The following is a 17,593-nucleotide window of genomic DNA, read 5'->3' as shown; positions in this document are numbered from 1 at the left end:
TCCTAAAGTATGTTAAAATGATCTGCACATGATTTGTGACCGCGTGTGAGAATAGAGACTCTAGTTTAAAGCTGTAAGGTCAAATGACGTCCGCCAACATCTATAGTGGCCAGTAGGTACCTATATAATAGGTAGGACCTAACCTAGGCGGTTCTTAATTTGGCCAAATGTCAATTACAGAGGAGCAAAGAGAGTAAAAGTATAACGCGTGCATACGTCGTGTGTAATATTATATGTTCGTTTGTATAATCATCATTATATCATGTACATTAGTTGTATTTTATTTTTATTCCAATTTGTTTAGATTAAATCATGCGTAGAACGCAAGATATAAAAAGAAATGATAATTTTATACTTGTCCGCGATTGGGCAGATATTTACAAATATTTGGTTTACAGACTTACAGAACAGGAAGTTACACGTCGTATGTATATCTTAATGCGTATAATTGCACTGTATTAATTTATTACTCAATAGGTAATAATTATAGCTACTCCATTATAAATTTACTATTTTGTTCCTATAAGTGATTGTATATAAAGGTTTGTTTTTAAATATTTGCATCCCATAAACTGTATAATATTTAGATACCTACCTCATACCTGATGCATATAATTGAAATAGTAGATTAAAAAAAAAAGCGGGTAAGTCGTGGATGTCGCTCTGCTGTACAGTAGGTTACTGTAATGGATGGGATTAAATTTGAATGCAATGATAGGTATCATTGTATACGAAAAACGATTCGGAACGGAGATGATTAAATTTGTCAGTCTAGGATATATTATATTTAAATATTGTCATATATTCTATTTTGAAACAAATATTTTATTTTTCAATTAAGATGCATTTTGTATAAGGCATGATTAATCAATTAGTGTAGTTAACATGTAGTTATCATAATTCATAATACCTTATATTATCATAGATATACAAATACCTGGTTTGAGGATAAATCGTTATCATTACGCGATTTCATAAAAATTTAAAACTCAAACGCTCAAAACATTTTTCCTATATAATGACGATTCAAATTTTCTCTATAGCTATTTGAAGCAAAACTTATGGAAAACTTAGTGTTGAATTGTATAATCTTAGATAAAAATACAAATAATATTATGAATTTTGAACTACAAAATAATTCGCAAATATTCATGGTTTTGACGAATTTTTGTCAATATTTGAAATTCAAATGCTAATAAAAATTTAATTTGCATTTCCGGCGGACATGTTTTTTGTGATAAAGATTGAAAATCTTGTAAGGAATCTTATATTAAATTTTTAAATCTTCGTTTAAAAAAGAAATTTTTTTATTAATTTCTAGCTTAAAATAATTTGTGAATTTTTGTGATTTTTACGTATTTTGTCAAAATTCAAATTTTGAATGCTTATAAAAAAAAATTGTAACAATGAATTTATTTTATTTTTCAACTGCTATTGTAATAATATGTTAAGAGCCTTGTATTAAATTTTCAAGATTTTCTACCAAAAAAATAAATTTTTATCGATTTTAATTTAAAAAAAAACTAATAATGATTGAAAATTACATATACCTAATTATATATTCAATTTAAGTCATATTTTTTTAAAAATTTCATGGTGGATAGAACATAGATACTTATATAAACATTCGGTGAAAATGTCATGTATCAATGGTCCATCGTTTTAAAGTTACATAAAAAATCAAAATTGATTATATCGAAAACTGATTGTACGTAAAATTTCCTGTTTTTCCGTTAATTTTTAGTTTGTTTATCCCGATTATATAGAAAAATATTAAGAATTTTTTACTTTTGATCCCCCAAAGTATCAACTAGATTCACTTTCTGACTTAACAAGGTACTGAAGTTAAAAGTCAAAGCACTTTTACTGCCCCAAAACGTAATGACAAACACAAAAAAAAATTTATGGTTTTGACGAATTTTTGTCAATATTTGAACTTCAAATGCTAATAAAAAAAAATTGTGCCAATGTATTCTTATAATTTTTTTAATCACTATAGGAATAACTGATGAGGAACTTTGTATCAAATTTTCAAGTATTTTGATAGGGCCAAAAAAATTTTATCGACACTTCAAAAAAAAAATTTCAGACAAATTGAAAATTTCAGTCGTCTATAAATATCTCAAAAAAGTCAAAATATTTTGAAAATTAAATCATGTAAAGAAAATGCCAATCTAAATAACTGATAAAATTTTCAAGTATCTACGACTTATACTTTTTGAATAATAACAAATATTTAAAATCGTTTCAGGATAAATCGTTATCGTTACGCTATTTCGTAAAAATTTAAAATTCAAACGCACTTAAAATTTTTCCTATAATGATGCTTCGAGTTTTCTCTATAGCTACTTGAAGGAAAACTTATTGAAAACTTAGTGTTGTATTTTTAATCCTTAGTTATAAACTCAAAAAATTTTATGATTTTTCAACTTCAAAATTACTTGCAAATTTTCGCGTTTTCGACAGATTTCGTAAAATTTTGAACTATAAACGCTTATTAAAAAAAATTGTGACTTACGATTTTTAATTTTTTTTTAGCTACAATAATAACAACTCATAAGGAACCTTGTATTAAATTTTCAAGTTTTTTTGGTCTTCCAACATTTTTTTACCGACACTTCAAAAAAAATCTCAAAAAAATTTAAAATTTCACTGGTCTATAAATAACTCAAAAAAAGTCAAAAATTTGTGAAAATTAAACTGTTTATAGATAACATAAACATTTGGTGAAAATTTCAAGTATTTACAGTGATTAGTTTTTGAATTACAACCATATAAGAAAACCTATTTGGTCGAAAACTGGTTTTGCGTAAAATTTCCGTTTTTCTGTCATTTTTATTTTGTTTTTCTCGATTTTTTTGAAAACTGTTGGAAAATGTTTACTTTTGACCTCTATAATGCACCAATGCTGTACACAGACACAAAAAAAAAAAAAAAACAACACACATCATTGTAAAATCAATACATTCATCACTTCGTTCAGAATCTAAAACAATGAATTAAAGTATTAAATACCTACGAATTACGACGTTAATCATAGCAATCATTATTGAAACATAATACTTATGTACTCTAGTATCTACTTATGGTGTTTACTTAAACTTTGAAGAAAAAAACCGTTCCCACTTTTGACATACATTTCGCACATTACTATAAAAACTAGAATATCCGCACAACTATAACAATAAAACAACATAGAAATCAATCTTTGAAAACCCCACTTTCACTAAAGTTTATATTTTATATTAAATCTTAACGTAAATGTATATTACCTCGATGTTGGATCTGACAATTAAAAACAATATATTAGTTATGCATATATTTGTCATCATTCAACTACTTAAAAGGCAATTTGTTTACCAATAAAATGTGTTCTCATTCACACTAATAGCTATACGTTTTATTGTAACAGAATTAAAATTATGTATATAATTTAAACAACGTCGTAACTAGATCTGAACCTTAGTTTTGATCTTCGACCTTTTCTAAATTAAAAGCTCATATCATATCATATTAACTTGTACATATAGTTGTATGTCATAGTATGTCATCGTATGGATAAACAAAAAATACAAATCAAATGAATTAAACATGATAATATATAGTAATATCATGATTACTATTAAAAATTAATTATTAGGTATTTTTGGCAATCTCAGAATCTCTGAATAAATTTATTGACATATATTTAAATAAAAACATTTACATGTTGACAAAATACTTTTAATGTAGTCGGTTTTACTACTTGGTTGTAATTTTTACTTTGCACGACTATTAAAAAAAATATATTTATGAAACTAATTTTTTCATGTTACCTTTTTTTTTATTATTATTATTAAAAATAGTGAATTTACAATCTATACAATGGTATAATAATAATCATGTTACCCATAGTATTAATTCTATTCCCAGCTATAATTTTAGCATATTATGATAGTGGAAAAAATCGTCTTTAAATAATTAATTTAGCTAACAGACTGTTACTAACAGTAAGTTCAAAACTAACAATAACATTTTAAATTATATTACATTATTTGACATAAATTATAATTAATTTGAGGACTGAGCTAATTATGAATTATTGACTTGTGTACAGAATGAAGATATAATATAAATCATTGATGAATATAATGAACCATTTTGAAAATTACTCGAAGCGTAAACTCATTAGGCATGGACCCGAATACTGAAATGTATAAGCAAACTATTAATTGATTTATGATTTTAGTGTTAGATGCGGAAACGCGTATTTGTATATAGACTTAAGGTTAAATAAGTACTAACTAATAAGTAATAACTATATTAATAAGCAACATTATATTATTAATATTTACTAATTTACTATAGAGCCCAAACAACGACGTAATTGCAATGTGTCCATGAAATATTAAATTATACATAACATCGTCATAATATTAATATAATCCATATTTGAGGCAAAAATACAATGACGAATGCAAGAACTTAGTATACACAATAAAATATTAGTCGATTTCGTTGGAAATTTCACCAATTCCCCCCCCCCCCCCCCAAAAAAAAAAATAAATGAAAAATAAATAAATAAAAAAAAATGAAATACAAGAAACAAGAAACAAGAAACAATACATTATTAATAGGTAGTCAATATTAAAATCAAATTTTAAATTCAAAATTTAGGCTTTTTATTATATTTTAATCTTAAAGTGAGTTATGTGTATTTTAAAATTTAAAATTGTTTGTATATCTTAAAATACACATAACTCACTTTAAAATTAAAATATAATAAAAAGCCTACGTCATGCCCTCGATAATAATGTTACCTTTAATTTTTGTAAGAGGTCAATTTACTCTAAACTTTAAACTAACGGAGCTAAACGTGATCTGCTGAGCATAAAATTTGGTATGTTACGCACTTGTAAGACGGAGACAACATATGCGGGTGTAGCGTCCTCTTAATCAACTTTTATAGTGTCTAAATATTACATTTTAATCATATACTAAGATCATAAAATTATTTGTTTTATTAAGGTACCAATACATAAATTACGATAATTATACAACATTGCAATCTTAAATAAATTTATACGCGGATATACATTTTAAGATTTTAAACAAAAAATTGTTTTAAAATTTCTCATAGTCGCCAAGTTATAGAGAATGATGTGAATAATATTAAAACTATAAGAATAAATCAGACAAGAAATATAAATTTATAAAATTTATAAAATTTATCTATTAAAATTGTCTAGTTCTCAGACATTAAATCTGGATTAAAAGTTACAACGTTTGTATCACATTTTAAAATTACAATTAAATAATATAAGCAAAAATGTTGAACAGTTACACAAAGACTGATTTACCATGTAAACTTTGCAGCAGAACATTTTACGGTTAGGTATTGAGTTATAAATAATGTACATGTTAACACTATTACATTAATTTATAGCATAATAATTATAGTGACAGTTAAAATAATTATGAAAAAATATATAGGTAAGTAGTAAATATAATCATAAACTAAACGATATGACTATAGTTTACGATCAACTTAACTTATATTATCACTTATGTAAAAGCATAATAATTATTATTTCAGAACTACCTACCAATCTTACATAATAAGTAATGACTAGCATGTCAATCCAGACGAGACGCGACAAGACTGCATCAATAAAATGATAAGTATAATAAAAATAACTAAAAACTAATAAGTAATAACTAAATTGGATGCAAAAGCAAAGATAATATCCTGATAACGTTATATAATATGACATCTATTTAATACAACCAACAATATAAAAATTAATTATTTTTTTAATGCATTTTTAAAGATTATTATAATTTAATGATTTAGATTGTAATACAATGAAAATTAGCATCGATAATATTAAACTATTTAAATTTATTTTCAGTAAATACGAGTATATGAAAAAATTATTTTTAATATTTAAATAATGCTGATGATTAATAGCCTTGACTTTTGGAATTGATTATGTGTAACATGAAAATTGATTTCCCAGACAAATTTCAAATTTATTTAGAATTTGTATTAATTGTAACACGTGGTTGCAAAAGCAATTAATACAATATTACAACATACATATTATTATGTAATATTAATTATGTACCTATATAATCACGTCCTGTACTGTGTGCGAAATGCCGAAACCTATGATCTATTAAGGAAGTACCAAATAATTTATTGACTATTGTAAACTTTCTTAAAGATGATTTCAGACGCTATGAGTTAAGGTTATGCGTTTATGACTAATGAAACACCATTATATTACCTACTCTAAGTAATTAAAATTAAGTTAAAACGGTATTCAATCACGCCGATATCGATGAAATCGTTACATCATATCGATAAGAATTATAATACTATTCAATATTATATTTTATATTATGATGTGTGTACTATACCATAATAAATTGAATTAATTTTTAATTATAGCAACTTTTTCTTAGATAACGTTTATATTTCATTATTTTCCCGGCTACTTCCGGAAATATAATATTATTATAGCTACCTACTTTTTATTATTATCGTTATATGTTGTATATATTATATATATGTTTGGGTTCGAACACTCGATGCCGATGATAACCATATTAACCACATAATATATTTATGTGTGATGCACGTGTATTATGAATTATGACTTCATATTCCTATCCGTAAACAAGGAGTGTATAGGAAAATACAAAATAAAACATTAAAACGTAAAAATATAAGTTTGGTAGACCATATCACGTGATATAAATCGATGTTGCGTCATCTTTATTATTATTTTACCGCAGTCGGCCGTTGAGGAAAAAATTACGTTAGCTCCGAATTTAGGGTCGTTGTTGTGCTGAGGGTTGAAAGACTGCTGGCGAAGGATTTATTTAGAGTTCACGGCTGCATCCGAGTTCCGTCCCAATTATAAAAATTGAATTTTTAGATATACTAGTTCCGTCCAGGGTTTTTTTGACGGATATACCAATTCCGTCCCGTGTCAAATCGAATTTAACAATATCACATTATTTAGATATAAAGATAATATGATATCAGTTACCGCACAAAATAATCGAATTTAATAATATCATATTATTAAGAAATAAAGATAATATGATTTCAGTTATTGAACTAAATAAACTTTTCAGTCGTTATTTGTGCGTGTCCGTGCTTCGTTAATATATATTAAAAATGGATAGTCTACAATATATGTACAGTGAAAAAGGTAAAATGTTAATTATTAAAAATGAATTTAAATTTTGTTTTCACAAAGAGCTGAATAACGATATTGAACGATGGAAGTGCATTCGAAAACAATGCAAAGCATATATAAAAATTGGTAAGATAACTAAATTTATAATAATTAAAGAGTGGATATTTAGGTTCTTTAATGCTTAAAATATAATGCTAATATTTTCTTAAAATCACTAAAATATTCACCAAATATTCATTAAACTTGTAAATATGCAGATATATGATTTTTTTCTAAAATACCTCAATAAAAACAATTAATAATTGTTAAACACCATTCAACAGGTTCAAAAAAAGAAATTGTCTTTGAAAATTTAGACCACAGCCATGATAAAACCGAAGAAACTAATTTAAATCGTCAAAAACTTAATAATAAATTAAAAAGAAAAGCTGTTGATGATATTTGTGAAAAACCAGCTAAACTTATTCATAAAGAACTTTCTAATCATGATATTAATACTATTACCTCTAATGATATAGACTTAATTAGAAAAAATATACATCGTGCTAGGTCATCCATATTATCAAAATTACCCACAACCATTGAAGACGTTCATGAACTATTGAAACAAATTACGATACATACTAATAATGACGAAAAATTTTTAATTATGAATGATCCAATTACACACATTATTATGTTTACTTGCAATACAAACTTATCTCATTTAAGCAAAATTAGTACTATTTATGTTGATGGAACCTTTAAATGTTGCCCAAAACAATTTACACAATTTTTTACTATTCATGGATTAAAAGAACCAAACAGTTTTATTCCACTAGTATTTTTTTTACTGCCAAACAAAGCAAAAAACACGTATGAACATGCGTTTAAATTTTTATGTGCAGAATGTGATAAGCTCCAGTTACAATTTACACCACAAACCATTTACGCAGATTTTGAAAGTGCTATACATACTGCTGTTTATGCAGTTTGGCCAGAGATAAATTTAAGAGGATGTCGATTTCACTTAGGGCAATCATGGTGGCGTAAAATTCAAGATCTTAAATTGTCCACTTTTTTTAGAAATGATAATTCTGAGATTGGTAGATTTTTAAAGTACATATTTGGATTGCCATTTTTAACACCAGACGAAGTAGGTGATTTTTTTGCTTCTGATCTAATGGGAATCAAACCAGTTGATGAAAAAATAGATTTATTTTTGGATTACTTAGTTGATAATTATATTTCACCTGAATCTACTTTTCCACCTCGTATATGGGCTGAATTTTCACATAGTACTTTACGTACCACAAATAACTGTGAATCATTCCATTCTAAATTCAATGGAATGTTTTATCATGCCCACCCAAATATTTATCAGTTTATAGAAGCTTTAAAATATGTTCAACAAGATTCCTACATCAAATTAAGAAGCAGTATAAAACGAAGAAAACCCATATTAGCTAAAGAAGATTTTATTAAAGAAAAAATGTATGAATACAGTTCAGGTCAAATATCACGATTGGAATTTGTAAAAAAAATATCCTATAAATTCAATCCAATTACAAATTTGTAAAAATGTATGTTTTTTTACTATAAATATGACGTATATATACTTTGACTATTTAGTATTTACTGAATTTTTAATTATTATTATAAATGTATATAACATTATGACCAATAAATTATGAAAATGTATTAATAATATGAATACTTATATTTTTTGTATGCATTTTATAACAATTTTTATATTAATTATTACGACTAAATTATGAAAATTATTAAGGACGGAATTAGTATATACCTTTTTCTAACTGGGACGGAATTGGTATATACCTTTTTTTTAACAGGGACGGAATTGGTATAAAAAAAGGTTCTCGGGACGGAACTCGGATGCAGCCGAGTTCACAGCCGTCGTCATCATTATATTTTTTTCAGTCCTAACACAAGAGTACGCTTGTGCTCATGCACCTCAGTACACGATACTAAACCCCTAGGATTTGACCGACTCGGATACCGCCATACCGGTCCACAATGTACTATCACTGCACAATAGTATATGTCTATTGTCTACACTCTACACACATGTGAATTATGCGCTTGGTGCCAACAGGAAAAAAAGTACATATAAAAAATAAAACCTGTTTATTGCCAATGCAAGGCACTTTAAGAGTTTTTACCTCTACAAGCTGCAGTTAACAATATTATATTGCTACGCGATTTATATCGTAAGAGAATAAATATTCCTCGTGTGGGTACACGCGTAAACCACACTTTTACAGTGGACCGATACTTCTAAACACAGGTATAAATAAGTTTATAGTGTATACCACGGTAGATTATAGACTATAATCTACCGTGGTGTATACTATCTACATTATTAATAAATATAGGTTAAACGAAATAAATAAATAGGTGGCAGTATGTTTATCTAGAGGTATGGTCTTGAATGGCCGAAACCAAAGAAGAAGAAGAAACGAAGTACAAATAAAAACAATAATTTTAATTCATTAAAATATAATATCGATTATTTAAAAATATAATATATAATAATTAATAGATACCAAAATAATTAAATCGATGACGCAAACTACACACAATTAAGCACGTGATTGTGTGCTGTAATTCGTAACAATACACATCATATTTTTTTTAAATCACACAAGTAATTTAGTGTAAACTGATTAATAACAGTGAGTGTATGAAATAGTATACCGAATATCTATAACAATAATAATATGTATATTGTATATAATATAGAACATCGTACAATAACATAATAAAATAAGTCTTTTGTCCTATAGTCTTTTCATAGGTATATATTATTTCAATTTCTAAACCATAAATAACCAAAAAATAAATGTTTCAAGTACGTTGAAATGTTCATCTACCTTTAGGACGAAAAATAATACATGATGATAATATATTTAACATGTAAACATCCAAACTTCACATTAAATATATAAAAGGTAAGGAAAATTAGTAACCACGCAAAAAATCACAATCTTTGTACATTCATAACCACACGTCATAGGTATGTATCGGCAGGTGTAAAAAAGACTGATGAATGGAACCGACAGGGGAACGTAGGCGTATATTTTCTTTGAAATATTTATGTAAAGAATTTTACGATGGCGGATGGCGAGTCGATTGTATTTCACAAAATTGATGTATTATCGATTTATAGGTATTAAGTTCCGTGTTAAGTATCCATTAGACACGCGCCAAAAATTAATTTAATTTAAATTCAACTTGTCACATGATGCAAATGTATTTGTCTAAATTTTGATTGTGCCCACTTACATACTTACGAATAATTAAAATAATTTACAACACGTAAGTGTACTTAGTACTACCATTTGTGATGTATGTTAACAATTGAAATTTTAAACGAGATGATTAAACAAAAATTTGAACAGCATTTATATGAAAATATAACTAGTTACTAGTATAATGTTGTGTTTTAAAAATGATAAACACGAAAAAGTATTTACTTTTTAGAAATTACGAAAATCCTATGAGCATAATAGGTTAGGTTATTGATTTTATAATAATTTAAATAAAATATATAATATACCGCCATTGTATAACAACCCAAGTACAAAACATGACAATTTTTATTATACGACAATAGTAGGTGCATGGAATACTTGATAGTTTAAATAAAAATGAATTCCACGATGACGTATTCACACTAATAAACATAGTTTTCCCACCAGATTAAGAAAAATAAATTGGAATCAGCGTTATGCCATCGTGTTATATAGTAGGGACCGAGTATTGACGCGTTGAATGGGGACCCACGTGGACGTTTTACACACACACACACCCTACTATTCGCCGGAACATTCGGATTACAATAATAATATGGTACAGACAACCGCAGATAAAACATTTTGCCGCGATTTAATGATTAGTAAAAAAATAAAATCATAACCATAATATGTATAATATATATAATATAAAATAAATCTATACCTGAACGCCGTTTTTTCGTTTGTTCGTAGTTTTTTTTTTCCTCAATCCCAATAGAAAATATTATCTACTTTTTTTTTATGTATAATGTATAATATGACATTTAATCATAATGTATAATATAATATACGACGTAGGTGCATTATTACAATCGACGAGCTTAATGAATGGAAAAAATCATAAGCGAAAAATAAAATGTAACAATACTCACTGCAGGTTGAAATGATGATATCCGAACGGCGGGCGATATCGACGAGCCGATTGAATAACAATATTGTACTACGATAGTATTATCTCCGCCACAATAATGACACGACTATAATATCAAAACGAAAATCGATATTATGGCAAAATAAAAATAATACAATATATATTTTATTATATATCATGGGCGAACGCGATCGCAGGCCGACCGTGACGACACGCCGGCACACGTTCGAATGTGAAATGATTCACATGCGCGCACGATAATATAACATAACCAACGCTGGAAATAGAAACTGCGACGTCGGCGGCGCCGGCCGTTTCACGCACTTTGGAACCCTGGTTTTGTGTGTATACGTATATCGGTATACCGTAGAGTAACCGTGTTGGGTACGTCGTACGATGCGCGCGCAACGGTGCTGCTCCCCGCGGGCGTTTTCGACACAAAATAAAAATTCTACCACCGTCGCGAAAACCCCCATCGATTTTCCACGGAAATCGCCGGCCACGTGTTCGCCGAACCTTCGCACGTGCACTTGTTCGGCTGTGCGACATAAAACCATAAAATACGTAATGATGGGTGTGTATGATTTGCGCCAAAATTATTATTGTTGGACACGGGTGCCAATTTAAAATAGGTACACTACCTACACAGCCGCACAGGACATACTATGTCTAATAATATTGTAATTACGATGCCGTTGTCACATAACACGCGAGCGTCAAATACATTCAAAAGAAATACATCGAACGCATTGGATACGTATATTCAATACGTTTATTATGTTGCATAATATTTCCGTAGGCCTGCGCACGGGGCGAGGAAAATTTGTACAGCCTACTTAAAATTGTTGAAGAGATAAAATTCGTTGATGTCACTTTTTATGCTTAGGACTTGCTGGCCGAACGTTTCGTGAACATGATGTTGAACAGGGTTCAAATTGGGGGCGGTTTTTAGAATAATTAGTAAATTCGCTTATGAGATGATACGATCCAGTATATCGTATATCACAGTACAATACTACAATGCTCAAATAAGGTTAGACGCCTCACTTACATTATTACTCATTTGTAGAGGTCGGATTTTTATGATTTTACATATTTGTTTCTAGTCTATGCAGTTAGATGGGAGTGAGAAATCTTTTCGATTCATGAAACACAGAATTAATAGGAATAAATGTATTTTGCATAAAAAAGCATATTTTATGGGTTAGAGAATAAATACACGTTAGAGAATATTTGAGAATATTTTAAATTTTTGTAATATCGGCAATAATGAATATATTTCACGTATATCAGCGCTTTGATAGTTATAATGTTCACTAAATAATTCTGTTTATAAATAATTAATTCCTGGGTTTTAACAAAAATTAATCTCCAGGTATTCCTTATCGATTGCGATAGCACGTAGGTTATTTCGTTACCTAAAATAAATTAAAACTGAATTTTTTTTTAATATTAAAAGAATATTTTGCATATTTAAGGACATAAAACATCATATATCTGGTATTTTAAAAGAATATTAAGAGAATATATTGCCTAATTTATGCAACATAAAAACATTGTATTTTAAGGATTTTAAGAGAATATACATCCGGCCTCTACTCATTAGATATGGAGGAAATTATTGATGAGTCAATACAGTCAAAACACTGACTCCAATACAGAGAAGTGGTGGGCTAATTGGCTTCAATTTTTGGTGGTGCAGAGAAATATTATAATTTGATCCCTCAAAATACTTCAAATTCGGAAATTCCCTAGTTGCAGTAGCCAGTAATTAATAATTATTAGTATAAAAAATTTTAAAAAAAGATCGTTGTTTGACAATTATAACTTTATAGATATATTTGTTCAATAAATAAAATATGGAATTTTTAAAATAAAAATGTAGAGTGAAATATAACTTGCACTACCAAATGTACGCAACTCCAGAGAAGAATACCATTGTGCTATATAGTATATACTATTGTCTATAAAGTAAAATACGAGTATATCTAACATTATGTAAATTAATAATTGTTTTTATTTTATATATTAGTCAATAATAATATGAAATTTTCTTTATTTTCATTATCAATAAAACAGTGTCTAACAAATTTAAATTTATTATAAACTATTTGTAATAATATATAAAGACAATATTCATCTTACTGAATTTTAATAGGTCAAGTAACCACCAACGAAAATAATTCTGCACACCTTGTGAAAAATCCCTAAGCACGCCTATGAATACTTCAAAATATTCGAAATCATAGGTCGAAATCATAGGTATTCTATAATCCAAATAATACATATACCTATACTCGTAACCCTTTATGCCTTTGTTCTTATTTTTCGTTATTTGTGAAATTAATTTTCACTATGGTATACCTTAATACAAAATGTTTTAAAGTCATAACACAAAAACTCTGAAGCTTTGCATATTTCGATTTAGATAATTTGTCATTTCTGAAATGAAGCACACAGGTATCAGGAATTTTATTGCTTTTGTACGATACAATTCATTTTTTTCTTATCTCGATTTGTCACTTACGTTTTCTGTATTTTTTTTTTTAGTTTATTCTTAAAATAATACATTTTTTTCCCACAACAGTCGGTACAAATAAGAACATAAACTACGTAATTATATTAAGTCCCCTTCCTCATTTATGGGTACCTGCACATATTCAATTATTTACAATATTAAACAATTCGTGTACTGTACAAAAATAATACCTACGTGTGAGACGTGGAAGTATTTTTTTGATTATCCAATTACTATAAAGAAAAGACAAGAGGATTGCGACGATAATGAAACTGTACTTCATATACGAATTGATAATAATAAAATTGTCGAAAAAAAAATCCTATTAACTAGGTATTGACTAAAAAATGAATCTAATGATTTTCAACTTGAACAGTAGTTTTAGCCCCAGTAAATGTTTAAATAAATGTATATAGATTTACGTTGTTATAATTTTTATAGATTAAACTATTACAATTATTTATAGAATAATTTAATCAATTAACTATATAATATTATAATCAGCTTGAAATATACATTTAGGAAATTGTTTAATCGCTATAAAATTACAGTTTATAATAACTAGGAGGTACTTATAAATCTGGTCACATTTTTAAGAGGGTTAGATTAATTTATATTTAGATAATGTAACTTATATGCTTACAAATTGATTTAAATTGGCCTCATTTTACTATTAATCAAATGGTACTGAGGGTCTCTCATCAAATATGATATAATTGACATTAATCAAAATATTTTATCCAACCTTTGAATCTGATTTAAAGTTACCTATTTTTACAATGTGACAGTAAATAAATTTAATTAGAGTATCTTAAATTCTTAGATAGTTTTATACACATTGGGTATTTATAATTAATTATAAATAACAAATCGTTTCGATATAATTAGGTTCCTATATAGCATATTATGTCTATATTATATCTACTATAAATAATTTACCTAAGTTAAATATCATTTCATAAAATTTTTAAAAAAAATTATTGATTCAAAATGATAATAATGTCAATTTTATTAATTTGTATTTCATTAAGAGGACACCACACCTCAACACATACATATTTTGTTATCTCTATCTTAAAAGTTAAAAGTGAGTAACACGACGAAACTAGTCCAGCAATTCACGTTTAGCTTCGTTAACTTAGAATGAATTAACCTATTATATGAAACTTATTAATAGCAAGAACATTAATGTGCTCGTATATCGTTATTTTAACAATAATTCCATTTTTAAGCAATTTATGAGAATATTTTTTATTTTAATTAAGCTTTTCACATACCTATTGGTAATACTCGCAAAATCACTCACTTGTACTGACTAGGTACGGAGACAACAAAATACTTCGGTTTGACGTCTTCTTTAATGTCGTTATCCTTATCCGTCAAATTGTTGACTAGATTTTTATTTCATAGCACATCGACTAACTTTAAAATAAAAAGTAAATTCAATACAATTTTAAAAATAAACTATAGTAAACGTTTATCAACATTTTTATTAAATATACACAATATATTTGTATTTATATTTACTATATTTTGAGTAAATTATAATATGCACTTTTGATTTTTGATTTTTATCCGATAGGCATAACTGCTGATGTTTTCAAATTATTGTAATTCCAATTATTAATTAATTATTGACAATAACAAGTAATATGAATCTTAATTACAATTATTCACGAATAGATTAAAATTATAATAATATTAAATATATTAATATATGTATGATACAGCACCGATCAACATCATGCTAAACACGAAATCCATTAAAATTATTATGATTACAATACAAAACATTATTATATATATATAAAGGTTAGGTTAGATAGGTAGGTACGTAATATTTGTCCATTGTCAAATTTGTGAAATACATTCATTATACGTAAACGTTTTAGCTAGGTAGTGCATTAGGTGTATGAAAAAATAATAATAAGTAGGTATTTAGCTAGGAGGCGAAATTTTTTAATATTTATATATAATATGCATACCTGCCTATGGTAAAATGCTCAAATATCGTATGACGCGTAGTCACTTAAAAACATGTTCGTGAAATCCATCGTCAAATCACGTACCTACAAATTAATACACGTTATATACATTCAGGCACAATATTTTAATATTATTCAGACAAGCCCGCGCGGGTCAATCGCGACGTTTATGCTACTTCGTATTTATATAATTTTCTACGACGCACTACACAAACGCAGCAAATGCAGCAAACGCACCTAATCCATATATACACCGACGACAGTCTGTCGCCAACCACCTGCTGTGTGCAATTCGATCCGCACATGGTTAATACCGCATTACCGCGTATACCTACATAATAATATTATTATATTAGTGTCCTGCGACGACGATAGACTTGACATATTGTGACGACGACGACGATGCGGTCAACATAATATCGCAACCATTGCATATAAAATGTACACCTAATATATACTATATAGTTAGGTGTACAATACAATATAATTGAATAAAAATATTAATACAAGTCGTGACGGAGTCATATTTCGTACTGGGTATCTCGCGCACAATTATTTTTATTATTATTTTCAGTGCAAATACTGCAATATACATGTTATGTAGGGTAGTGATGAACTATATGTAATATAATATTGTATACCCACACTGTGTAGATAATATAATAATGATAATATCATAAACGAATAATAGTTATAAGAATAATATAAAAATAGGTACCTAGTTGTGATTATATTATGTGTATCACATATTGTCGTCGATTCACTATTAAAACCGCGTTTCTAAATCAATGGTACATCGGTACACGTACCATTATATAGTGGTACGCGGATAGCTCATAATAAGTGGCATACGCATAATTATCCGCATTAAATACAACTTGCTTCATTTGATATCAATAATCATTGTGAATACTTATTTCATTTTCCATTAATTGTGCATCCATTAAACACTTAAACATTCATAATTTTATAATTCCTAGAGAAATAATAATATTCCATAAATATACATATATAATGGCAGTGCTCGAATTGGGGGGGGGGGGGACGCATGGGAACTCAGCTCCTATACTACCTTTTGATTTTAAATAGCGTTCCCAACCCTAGTATCTACTACATTTTCCTATAAGAACTCACAGGTAAATATTTTTATTTTGTATTTATTCAGTCTTATAAAATATTAAATAGGTATTGTAAAAATAAAATAAACCCGTATGTGTTGGAGAATTTTATTTTAGTCAATACATTATTATTTTTTTTAAATATTGGCATTTAGAGAAATAAAATATATAAACTAATAAAAATATAGTGATATTGTGGCAGTAATTAAGGGGGTGTGGGGGGCAATGCCCCCCACGGGTTAGTACTCAATAAATGTTCAGTTGGAACGCTGTTTTTTAAATTTCTACTTGAGTTTCCTTTCTTTCAATTCCCCAATTCGAGCACTGTATATACCTATATAATATACATGGAAGATGACGTTTAAAATTTTAATGAGCAAAAATAAAATACGTTATTTGGTCGTTATAAGCGGTACACGAACATTTTCAAACTGTGTAGGCGGTGGGTGGTACGCATACATAAAAAGGTTGAGAGCCGCTGGTAGCTATCTATTATGGAGTGGCGCGAAAATCTCTACGACGGTAGTATCATTTTTACACAGAATTATTATTATGCACTCCGATAGACACGAGTGAGTGCATCACCGGTATTACAAAAATACAAACTGTCTACGT

At 27.7% G+C, this 17,593-nt stretch overlaps 1 protein-coding gene across 1 annotated transcript in view; it reads right to left on the bottom strand.

Annotated features, from left to right (window-relative positions):
* Nucleotides 1-11,615, bottom strand: part of LOC107163689 (proton-coupled amino acid transporter-like protein pathetic) — a 57,232-nt gene extending 45,617 nt beyond the window's left edge. The window contains exon 1 of the mRNA XM_089229112.1: nucleotides 11,359-11,615. The gene's annotated coding sequence lies outside the window, so the exon portion shown is untranslated. The remainder of the gene's footprint in view (nucleotides 1-11,358) is intronic.
* Between the last annotated feature and the right edge of the window lie 5,978 nt (nucleotides 11,616-17,593).

Source organism: Diuraphis noxia, unplaced genomic scaffold (genome assembly GCF_037042655.1).
Source record: "Diuraphis noxia isolate RWA-SAM2 unplaced genomic scaffold, SU_Dnox_SAM2 contig0005, whole genome shotgun sequence".
Classification (NCBI taxonomy): Eukaryota; Metazoa; Arthropoda; class Insecta; order Hemiptera; family Aphididae; genus Diuraphis; species Diuraphis noxia.
This window is presented reverse-complemented; position numbering and strand designations above follow the sequence as displayed.